This window comes from Lagenorhynchus albirostris, chromosome 5 (genome assembly GCF_949774975.1).
Source record: "Lagenorhynchus albirostris chromosome 5, mLagAlb1.1, whole genome shotgun sequence".
Taxonomy (NCBI): Eukaryota; Metazoa; Chordata; class Mammalia; order Artiodactyla; family Delphinidae; genus Lagenorhynchus; species Lagenorhynchus albirostris.
In genome coordinates this window covers 141,445,636-141,457,336 of record NC_083099.1, presented here as the reverse complement: position 1 = coordinate 141,457,336, position 11,701 = coordinate 141,445,636, and positions in this window count along the sequence as shown.

The following is an 11,701-nucleotide window of genomic DNA, read 5'->3' as shown; positions in this document are numbered from 1 at the left end:
GAATGTCCTCAGGATGCAGTCTCCGGTAGCCGCAGTAGCTGATGGCTTGAGGGCTGCAACATCCTTCGTCTACTGATAGAGCAGGGGACGTTCTTCACGCACACAGGGAGAGCTTGGATGGAACCAAACTCATACAGTGGCACCCAAAAGGAGGGGAGGAGGCCCCACGGAGCAGCTCCCTGGCCTGACGGCTGCCGTGCTCTGCAGGGTCCACTGCTGGGGTCTGGGCAATCCCACCCAGGGTGGCCTGATGGGAGAACACACGCTTCCCCAATAATTATCCAGGAACACTTGCCTAGCTGCTTCCCTGTCCGGGCCTCGGTTACTTCCTAGTTACAAAGAAGAGTGAAGGCTTAACTCTGAGGAATGATCCTACTTCCTGAAACCACATGAGGCTCTCCCTGTGATTCTGGTTCAGGCATGAATTCAGAAAGAGCCGCTAGCAAAAGTGAAAACTGGCTGGGGCCAAAGCCAGCGCCAGGGCCAGGGCTGGGGGCAGGTGAGTGAGTGAGGTGCCTGGGGTGCAGGATTTAAGGAGCTGCTCACTTTCAGTAGGTCAAGTGCATCCTTAATGTTGGTGCCCAGTTGCTTCACACTCCTCCCGCTCTTGCCTCCTGGCCTCCTGCTGCTTCCAATATGCACATTAGATGGCAGTTCCAAGAGCCCAGGGGCGTGTTTGGGGTATAATTGAACACAGTAATAGCTCATAGGCACCAGGCCATAGTATGTGTTCGGTGCCAGCCTGAGCGACTAGCTCACCTTCACAACCACCCTGTGAGGGAAGTAAGATTGACACGCCCATTTTACGTATGAGGAGACTGAGGCCAAGGAGTTAGGTTACCGCTAGGCCCCTTGGCTAGGAGGTGGGGAAGCTAAGATTGCAATCTAGGCTTTTATTCCCAAGCCTGTGCTCTGGAGCACCTTCTCTCCATGCTAAAATCGACACGATGCAGCTCCTGTTCTCAGGAAGCTCACAGCCTTTCACCTGAATTGCTGATGATTCTTTCCCTTCTAAAGAGACATTGATGACTCTATATTCTAACAGATGAGTGTCAAACTCTTAGCCCTTGAGAATTGTCCTCCAGGCTCAGCACCCCACTTCTGCTGGACTATCTGTCCCCCTGGGCTCCTGGAGACATTCTCCTCCCTTGCTAAGTCCCAGCGGCATGCTCCCTGTCTCTGCAGCTGCCCTAGGGAGCTCCTTCTAAGCCTGGGTCACACCTCTTCCAGCCTCCGCTTCCCCTGGCTTAGCTCAGGCAGAGATGCTTCGCATCCCAGGTGGATGTTCTAAATAGTGGAGCATGTAGCCACCTCCTCAATGGGGCTGTCACCTCGACAAAGTTCTCATCAAGCTTCAATCCCTCCAGTGCCTACCACCCAGCAACAGTAGGTGTTTAGTAATCATAGGCTGAGTTTCATTGGACTGAGCACAGCCATCTCAGCCCCTGGGGATCACACCACAGCATGCGCCTGGCCCTACCCTCTTACTAACGTTTCTTAACTCCATTAAAACGTGTCTGGCAAAAACACAGCATCCACAGGAGAGCATATCAGGGGCCAAACAATCACTGATCCCAGAACTCCTGCTGCCTGTGCAGTCACGGGTGCCCAGAGCTCTGCAGGTCTCTCTGGTCCTGGTCCTGCCCTCTCATCACCTGCATGGCCTGGCCTTGCAGAAGACAGGTGAGCTGGTGCTTATGGGAAACCAGGCCCGACAAGCTTCCAGGCATCGCTCCCCACCTGCAAACCGGTGCATTTACTCAGACACCTGTGGGAAGCGAGCGGCACCCTGTGCAGGGATGGGAGGGGTGGAGGTATTCCAGCGAGCTCAGCTTGGCGTGCCCCATTGCCTGAATGTAGCGCCGCCTCAGTATGCAAGAGCTTCCATTTCAGGGCGCTTGTCCTCCGCCTGCGCGCTGGGCTTCTTCCCAGAAAGCAGCCTGCCTCCGTCCTTCTCCAGGCCTAGTGGACTTGCTTTCTGGGAGCCCCACGCCCCAACTCCCCTCTTCCCCAGGACCATGGCCTTGTCACGCTGTCTTGGCCATTTTGAACGCCCTGTCTGCCACCAGGCCGTCAAGGGCGTGGACAAGTTCGTGATGTTTGCTGTTGTACAGGGGGTCCAGCACAGTTCCTGGTACATAGTATTTCAATAAATGTTTCTAGAATGAATGAATGAATGATGAGTCGGAGGACTGGCTCTGGTCTTGCAGACGTGGTCCTCACGTGACCTCGGAGAGTTACCCTAAGCCGCTCAGTTTCTTTCTGATCTGGCGTTTCCCAGTCAATTCAAGCTCGGTTTCGGTTTCTTTGCTCAGATAAAGTGAAGTCCAGCTGCCGCCCCCAAGAATCCAGGGGCAGGAGAGGCGGGGGCGGAGCTCGGAGGAGGAGGGGGCGGTACCGGGTGGGGGTGGAGCGCGTTGGAGTGGAGGACGCCGCGTGAAGAGGAGGGGGCGGAGTCCGGAGCAAGGGGTGGTGCCTAGGGGGAGGGGCGGTGTGAGGGCTCCGCCCCCAGGCCGGCCAAGTTGTCGCGGCCGCACGCGGTAGGGTGCGCTGCGCTGCTGCCTGGACGTTGCATCAGGTCCGGACGCAGGTCTTCCGGAGCCCGGCGGCACGCGGGGCTGCGGGGTAACCCGGAACCACCGCGGTAATGCTCCCGTGTCTGATGCTACCAGGCCGAAGCGCAGAGCAGCGCTCCGCGGCCGAGCGCCCCATCAGTCCCGCCAGAAGCGCCAGCGTCTGGCGTCACTGCCACGTTTTGTTTTCTCTTCTGTGCTGGTGACATAGACCTGGCTTCTCAAAGGCTGGTTCCAGGACGAGCAGTGTTGGCTTCACCTTGGAGCTTGTTAGGAACACAGGGTCCGTCACTCTGCTGGAGCTGAGTGGCCCCGGGACCAGGGCCACTGGTGGCCCTGGGACCAGGCTTAGTGTACATGGGGCCATTCCAAAATCATTTTTTCCTGGATAAGGGTCAGCTGTCTGTCTGGCATTCGTCTGGTGATCAACACTTGGTGAAAGTTTGCTTTAACGATGAAGGAGGCAACAGCACGTGTTCCCTGCCTTCCCAGGACCTCTCCCAGGGGGTAACAGGAAGAAGCCCAGGCCGTTCTTTCCACCAGTTCTTCAAATTCCAACCCAGGCTGCTCATTCCTCCTCTGCGTGCAGCTAAGCTCCGTGTTTCATGGAATAGAAAGTGGAGGGAGCCCAACACAGTGTCTCTGTGTCAAAACTGTCATCTCTTGCTTATGGGGCATCTGGAGTGACCATGTCAGGTACTGGGCTAATTTCTCTACACATATGATCTCTAATATTGCAAAAATACATCAAATAGTAAATGGAGCTCAGAGAGATGGACTTGATCTCAGGTGGCCTCAGCCTGCCACGGCTTGAAGCAGGATTTTGGTTCCCTGGCCAGAGACTGAAGTCAGGCCGTGAGAGTGAGGCCCCTGAATCCTAGCCACTAGACCACCACAAGGGCCAGTGGCCAGTGATAAGGCCCCTGGACCGTTGGCTTTGTAGAAATAAATTTCCACAAAGAGGTGGAAAGTAGTGAAACAAGAAAAGTGTTTATTAGGAGGAAAAAGGGTACGTGTGAATGGGCACACACTTGCAGGCTCAGAGAGAGAGTTGTGCCCTAGTGCCGGTTTGAATCCCTTACATGGGGCATTTCTTCCGGGTTTCCTCTGGCCAATCATCTTGCTTTGCCTGGCTCTGAGACCGTATTTGGTGTATCTCAGCGTCCTCCCTGTGTGCGCGTGCATCTCTTAGCCAAGATGGATTCTAGCAAAGAGGCCTATGGCTAGGGTGACATCACAGCTTTGGGATGCCATCTCCCTCCCTTTTTGACCCCCGAGGAGCCTTTCTGTGCGTGTGTAGTCAGGAAGTGTTACCGAGTCCAAGCTCGCTCTGCTCGCTGCGCACGACAGGCCAATAAATTGGGAGACAAGATGCTGAGGCAAGGAACAGGAACTTTATTCGGAAAGACGTCAGACCCAGAAGACGGTGGATTAGGGTCCCCAGAAAACCATCTTCCCAGAGTCTGGATGCCAGTTTCTTTTATAGAACAGAGAGGGGGAGGAGGTGAGGAAATAAAGTAAAAAGGCCATAAGTCTTGCAAAACATCTCCTGGTTTGGGCAGCCTCGGGGAGGGGATGTGTTCATTTCTTCTTTTCTGCAGCCATCCACAGGTGGACAGGTCAGGGCGTCTCCCTGTGAGCTGAACAAAGGCACTTTGGTTTAACATTCCGGCAGAGGGGCAGGGTTCCCCGAGGCAGGCCCTTATGTATGCCTATAGCTTTCGACAGAACAAAAGCAGTGGAAAGCAAAGGGCAAAGTGAAAGAAACAGATCCAACCTGGAGTCAGATTTTGTTCTTCTCTGTTGCATTATCACTGCACCATTGATTGGAGAGAATATCCCTCCCCCAGCCCACCTCCACCCCAGTGTGGAATCTCAGGGGAAGGGAGGGGAGGGAGTGATAATGGAGCAGGTCGCTGTGGGGCTCCTGGGCACAAAAGCCTTTCTGTGTCCCCCATCTCTTGATTACAGAAAATAGGTTTCATTCAGCCTCCATGACCTTCCCTGAGTTCCAACTGGGCAGCTTCAAACTGATGCTAATCAGGGAAGGGAGGGGATGTGAGACAAGGAAGGAACAGTCAAGAGAAACAACAGTGCAGCCTTGGGGCAGGGTCCTGGTTCCCACCAAGGGATGCACACAACAATATCTTCGAGCTGTTTTGCAGGTACTGAGACCCCCACCAGGTGGGAAGAAGTTAACTGTGTGCTGCCCATAAGCATGTAGCCCCCAGACCTGTTGGAACCAGAAGGTTGGTGATGCTGACTCCCACTTACCACCAACCAATCAGAAGAAAGTCCACCAGCTGATCACGCCCACTTTGAACCATTACTATAAAACTTCTCACTACCCCCTCCAGGTTGGGATACACAGTTTTGAGGGCATTAGCCCGCTGTGGCCCCTTTTGCCTGGCAAAGCAATACACCTGTTCTTTTCTACTTCACCCAAAACTCTGTCTTCAAAAATTAATTCAGTGTTGGGGTAGAGAAGCTGGATTTGACTTCAGGAGGGATCGTGTTCAAGCACAGGCAGATCCCCAGACTTTGATCAAAGCAGATTTCACCTGTAGGAGCAGGTCTGCAGTGCCCAGAGGCAGAGGAGAAAGGAAGGTCCCACAGGTAAGGTATGCTGTGAGAGACTTAATATACACACAGTCAATGGTCAGACCATCTATGAAAACAGAAGTCTGAAAACAGAACAGGCTGAAGCAACCCGCCCAGGAAACCAGTCCACTGTTAACAGCAGCCAACCAAGGAAGACAGCCTGCCTTAGGCCAATGTGTAGGAAGTCAGAAAGCTACCTACCAACAATCCAGGAAGCCAGACAATAACTCTTGTAACAATTAGCCCCAAATGACCTTTTTTTTTTTTTTTTTTTACCAAACCAGGTCTGTTTGCAGCAGAGAAAGAGTTTATTCACAAGACGGTCAAGCGTGGGGAAGGGAGAACAAGTCTCAGACCTGCCTCCCGGAAGGCGTGGAGGTTTAGATATTTAGAGTTGGGGAAAGGTGACTGGAAGTAGGGAAAAAGGTGAGGTACTCAGTGTCTTGCACAGGCGCATCTGGGTTACATGGGTCGGCTATGAAATTATTCAGAACCTATAAGTTGAGCGTTATGTTTTATTCGGCGGGAAGTTTTAGAACTTCACGCCTGGGAGGCAGCATTTCAAGTAACCCTGAGAGAACTGCTCCAAGGAGGTGAGGGGGGAGCTAGGATATAGAGGATTTTTGCAACAAAGGACAGGTAGTAGGAACAAATGATTACTGTTAATAAAAGGAAACTAGATACCTCAAGTTAAGGAATTTAGTGCTTTTCTATGTATGGGAAGATGCAAGAGTCTGGACTCACTGAAATCATTCCTTTGATTTGCACCTCAGCTATTTGGGGCCAGTATCCTGTGTTTTATATCCTCAGTTCCCTCAGGGCTCACCAGCTCATCACAGGCTGTGGCTGCCATTGCTGACGACTGTGACACCCTTTGTTTACTGACACGGCAGCAAATATTCCATTTATCACTGGTTTCTGCATATTCACAATGGAGGCGCATAACATGATGGGAGGGTGGAGTTTTCCAGCCCTCTGGCCTCAAAAGGCCATATGTTGGACACCTGCACAAGCCCAGGTTTAGGGTCAGTGGTCCCAACCAGCCTTAGCTGGCTCACACTGTACGGGACCTGAGCCAAGTTCCGGTAGAACAACTGGGCTATGTGTAGCTGGGAAGGTGTGAAATCAAAGAGAAAAAGAAAGGGAGGGAGGGAGGGAGGGAGGAAGGAAGGAAGGAAGGAAGGAAGGAAGGAAGGAAGGAAGGAAACTAAAGGCTGCTTAATTGGCGAAGGCAGTTTACAAGCTGAGGGGTTTTGACAAGCTACCCCCTATCTGTTGTTCTGCAAGGCAGGCTCGAGAATTCCTGTTAGCTATCAGTTTCTGTCAAATCTAGGGGGGCATGGTTTCAATTTGGTTACTATGAAACTTCTAGGTGGTGTTTGGGGGGCTCTGAGGAGCTCTGGTTCTTTATGTCTCAGCACAGAAATAACTCAGCCAGAGGCAGAGTGATAGGTAAGAAGTGATGTCTTAGAATAGGACACTTGTGAGGCTTACAAGCAGGTGGATGAGAGCTTTCTGCTCCCCAAGAAGTTAGTGGGCTACAGTATTATAATCATAGGGAAAGTGGGGAGGGGGGAAAAGGGCACCTTCTTCCTCATTCCTGAGTAGACGTCACGCTTCCATCATCAGCTCCGCCTCCATATCAGGTGGGGGAGTTTTCTTGTCCCTACCTGGTCAAGCCAGGACTGCCATGGCACAAGGGAAATGAGCAAAAAGGTGGTAACATATGCTAAAAATGGTAAATCATCTCAGGTTTTAGTATAATGTCACTTTTCCCTATATATTTGTTTTTAGTGTGTGCAGAGGAGCAAGTCCTAGGAATCGTTGACTTACTGAGCTTACTGTGCAGGATGTGGGTCTCACGCCACCATTGTTTTATCATTTGGGGGCACGTCTCATGCTTCTGTTGTATGGTTTTGTTGCTAAACAAGCATACTTGATTTTGTGGTTAAGAAAACCTGCTTTCTTGGGCTTCCCTGGTGGTGCAGTGGTTAAGAATCCACCTGCCAATGCAGGGGACACGGGTTTGAACCCTGGTCTGGGAAGATCCCACATGCAGTGGAGCAACTAAGCCCATATGCCACAATTACTGAGCCTGCACTCTAGAGCCCGCGAGCCACAACTACTGAGCCTGCATGCCACAACTACTGAAGCCCGAGCGCCTAGAGCCCGTGCTCCACAACAAGAGAAGCCACTGTAATGAGAAGTCCACGCACCGCAATGAAGAGTAGCCCCCGCTCGCCGCAACTAGAGAAAGCCCGCTTGCAGCAACAAAGACCCAACACAGTCAAAAATAAATAAATTTTAAAATAAATAAATAAAATTAAAAACAAAAAAAGAAAACCTACATTCTTGATTGATCATTTACAGGGGTCTCCCATACTTTTTTCTTTACTTATAATCCCCTAGTAGGATTAGCTATTTAAGCGCCTACTTTGTCCTTTTACTCTGTCCCTATCAAATAGAGTCCCTACTTTTTTGTCCCTACTTTTAATTTAGGACTCTAAAGAAAAAAATGTTGCCTGCCATTCCAGTTCTACAAGGATCAAGCCGTTGGTCCCCGTGGTTGCCCACCCACAGTGCACCTGAGGGGAATTCAGGATGGAGAAAAACGGGAGGCATACTGTGCTTTGGATATACCAGCTCTTAGAGAGTTAAGATACCTACCTAAGGAAAAATTTCAAGGACCGCAGATTCTTGCATCTTCCCATACATAGAACAGCACTGAGATCATTAACTTAAGATATCTGTCCTTTGTGATTAGCAGTAATCTTTTTATGCTTGATGACATGTTTTTCCCAGCAAAAAAAGTTCACAAATATCCTGGGTCCTCCTTTACCTCTTTGGAGCAATCTCTCAGAGCAGTCTGAGCCTTTTTTTCCACTGTAAAACTTTCCCACTCCTCTGCCTGCCGTTGAGTCTCTGACAAAATGTGAGTCCTGGTGGTGAGCCCTCTTGCTATAGCCAGCTGTGGATAAGTAACTTTGCTAGTTCTTGTGGACTAAGAATGCTGCCTGCCATCAGTAAACAAAGGATGTCACAGTCATCAGCGATTGCAGCCGCCCCAACAGTGAGCCCCGAAGGAACTCAGGATGGAAACGAGAAATACCCACCATCTAGCAGTCATCAGACTGCAGCCATCCGACAGTGCAGCTTGTGACAGCGCACTGCACTAACAGTGCAGCTTGTGGAAACGCAGGATGAGAAAGCACAGGATGCTGGCCCCAGGTAGCTGAGGTGCACATCAAGGGAATGATTCCAGTGAGCCTAGCCCCTTGCCTCTTCCCATACATAGAAAAGAGCTAAATTCCTTAACTTGAGATATCTGGTTTTCTTGAATTAACAATCTTTTGACATTCCAACTACCTGCCCTTTGTTGCAAAAAGTCCTGTATATCCTGGTTTCCCCCGAACAGTTTTCTCAGCTTTTGTCTGAGATGCTGTCTCTCCAGGGTTGAAGTCCTAAGAATGTCCACCAAATAAACCATAACTCTCAACTTTTAGGTTGAGCTTCTTTTTTTTTTTTTTTCCATCTACATTCTCATTTGGGTAGTCTTCCTTTATTTCCACATTTGTTATGAACAAACCCCAGATCCACAGTAGCATTGGAGGAGGAAACGTGTGTGTGTGTGTATGCGTGTGTGTGTGAGTGAGCCTGGGATAAGAAGGAAGAGCAGGGAACATGTCTGTTTCTTTACTCCTGTGTTTTGTTCAAGGAATATTCTCCATGGATGTAGGGGTGGGTGTGGCAATGTCCAAATCCTGTTTGCTCCGCCTCCTGCTGAGCTGGACCACATTTCCCAGCCTGCCTTGCAGTTAGGTGTGGCCACAGGCCTGACGTCTGCCCACGGAGCGTAGGAGTAGTGATGTACACTACTCCCAAGCCTAGCTCCTGGAAACCTTCCTTGCAATCCTCACCAATCTCTCTTGCCTCACCTGCTGGCCAGTTGTAGAGGGTGTGGTGGAGGATCAAAGGCCACTGAGATGGTGGGGTCACTAGGTGGGAGGAGGCTGGTGCCCTAAGGGACAGTGTGGCTCTGAACCCTGCCAAGCCACCTTGGATCACTGTGATGTGAGCAGGAAGCACCCTTGGATTGTGTTAAGCTGTGCAGATCTTAAGGTGTTTGTCGAGAAGTTAGCTCCATGCTTTGACCTGTTGGAAAGCCAGGTGTAGTGGGTTTGTTACCGAACTCAGATTTGACTGCTCACTGCTCAGAAGTCAGTATTCAAGAGGCAAATATTGGCAGAAAGGAAAGTTGCTTTAATCGGAGCCCCAGGAAACTCATACACCTGGCTCCAAGCATCTTCCCTGGATGCCTCGCACCTGGGTTTTGGGGTCAGTCCTGAGGTGGTAAATGAGAAGCTTTGGTTGAGGCTGTGTACGTGTACACATGAGTGAAATGTATTAAACATTTAGGGGAAGCTTTGACTATACAATTTATGAAACAAATAATAAACATCAGATTTTATTTTTCTCAGAATTGCTTGTTCACAACAGCATTTATTATATGAAGGGATTTGATTCTTTTCTTCAGCTCTGCTACTTTTTGTACATGTGACCCAATTCATAAAATGAGGGGGAAAAGCCAAAAAGAAAAAAAGTATGATACCTAAAGTGAAACCAGTGTTTTGTCTTTTAAATTTTCTTCTCATAATCTTTAGGTTCAATATTACGAAAGTTCTTTAAAATCAGAGTAACTTTGTGAGACAAGGATTCCCACTTTTGCCACTTTTATTCAACATAGTATTGGAAGTTCTAGCCAGAGCAGTTAGGCAAGATACAGAAATAAAAGGCATCCAAGTCAAAAATGAAGGAGTGAAATAATCTCTGTTCACAGATGATATGACCTTATATGTAGAAAACCATAAATAGTCCACAAAACTGTTATAACTAGTAATGAATTCAACAAAGTAGCAAGATATAAAATCAACACATAAAAATGAGTTGCATTTATGTAAATTAATGATAAACAATCTGAAAAGGAAATTAAGAAAGCAATTTCATTTACAATAGCATCAAAAAGAACAAAATACTTGGTAACTAACTAAGGAATTGAAAGACTTGTACACTGAAAACTACAAAATATTGCTTAAAGAAATTACAGTAGACACAAATAAATGGAAAGACATCCTATGTTCATGGATTGAAAGACAATACTGTAAGATGCAAATACTACCCAAAGCTATCTATGGATTCAGTGCAATTTCTATCAAAATTCCAATGACATTTTTTTGCAAAGATAGAAAAACTCATCCTAAAATTCATATGGAATTTCAAGAGACCCTGAATAGCCAAAAAAAAAAAAGAAAGAAAAAAAGAACAAAGCTGGAGGACTCACAGTTCCTGATTTCAAAACTTACGACAAATCTACAATTATCAAAACAGTGTGGTAATGTCATAAAGACAGTCATATAGACCAATGCAATAGAACAGAGCCCAGAAACAAGTCCTTGCATATATGCTCAAATGATTTTGACAAGAGTGCCAAGATCAATAGGGAAAGAGCAGTCGTTTCAAAAAATGGTGCTGGGAAAACTGGATATGCATACGCCAAAGGACTCTTACCTAACACCATATACAAAAATTGTCAAAAAGTATCAAAGAACTAAACATAAGAACTGGCTGGAAGAGCTTTAGAATTGAGGGCTTCTTGACAGACCTAGAGGTAAAGAAAAAAAGGGGTCTTTGTTGGAGGGAAAAATTGCTGGCATTTTTGAACACCTGCTTTGGGACACATAGTTTGTAGAAATGGTTTCACTTAACCTTCCTAAAATTCCTGTGAGGTCATTAGCTTAGTTCAAAGAAGAAAATAAAATTAACCATAATCCTCCAATCTAGAGATGACCACTGGTGTGAAGCTCTATGCTTTTTAAAAAAATGTTTTTCCTTATTAAATTTCTCTTTAAGACTTAACACAGCAATGGAGTTCACTGCAAATTAAAAATAATATCACTCAGCCTCTTGTCTCCCGGGGGGCTGGGAAACACCATCACAGCAAATGATGGGAAGCAGGTGGCATGGCATGACTGAATTTGTCAGAAAGTGACCAGCTAAGGGACACCATTCCAAACAACCAAAGTCTGGATTTAAGCCATAGCCTCAGGTAATCTCCATCATTCATTGGTTCAATGAGATATTTATTAAGTGGCTACTATGCTCCAGGCACCATGTGAGATTCTGGAAATACAAAAGAATATGAACTGACCTTACCTTTCTGAGGTCTCATAGTCTAATGCAGAGGGGTGAAAAATTAACAAAGAATGCCAGCAGTATTTAAGAATGCTGTAACTGGGGGCTCTGGGGCCCAAGGGCTGGAGAGCCCCCTCTTTACAGAGGACAAGGAAGACCTCCCGGTGGAGGTGACAGCTCTGTGGGTCGCGGGACTTCAGATATAAACTCTGGTGCTGAGTGCAGCACAGTGAAGATCGACACAGACAGCAACAGAAAAGTCTGGCCCCAAATGAGACACCACTTCCTGTACCAACTCCCTTACAGTCACGCGCATAGCAAAACCCAGCAGCACTGGT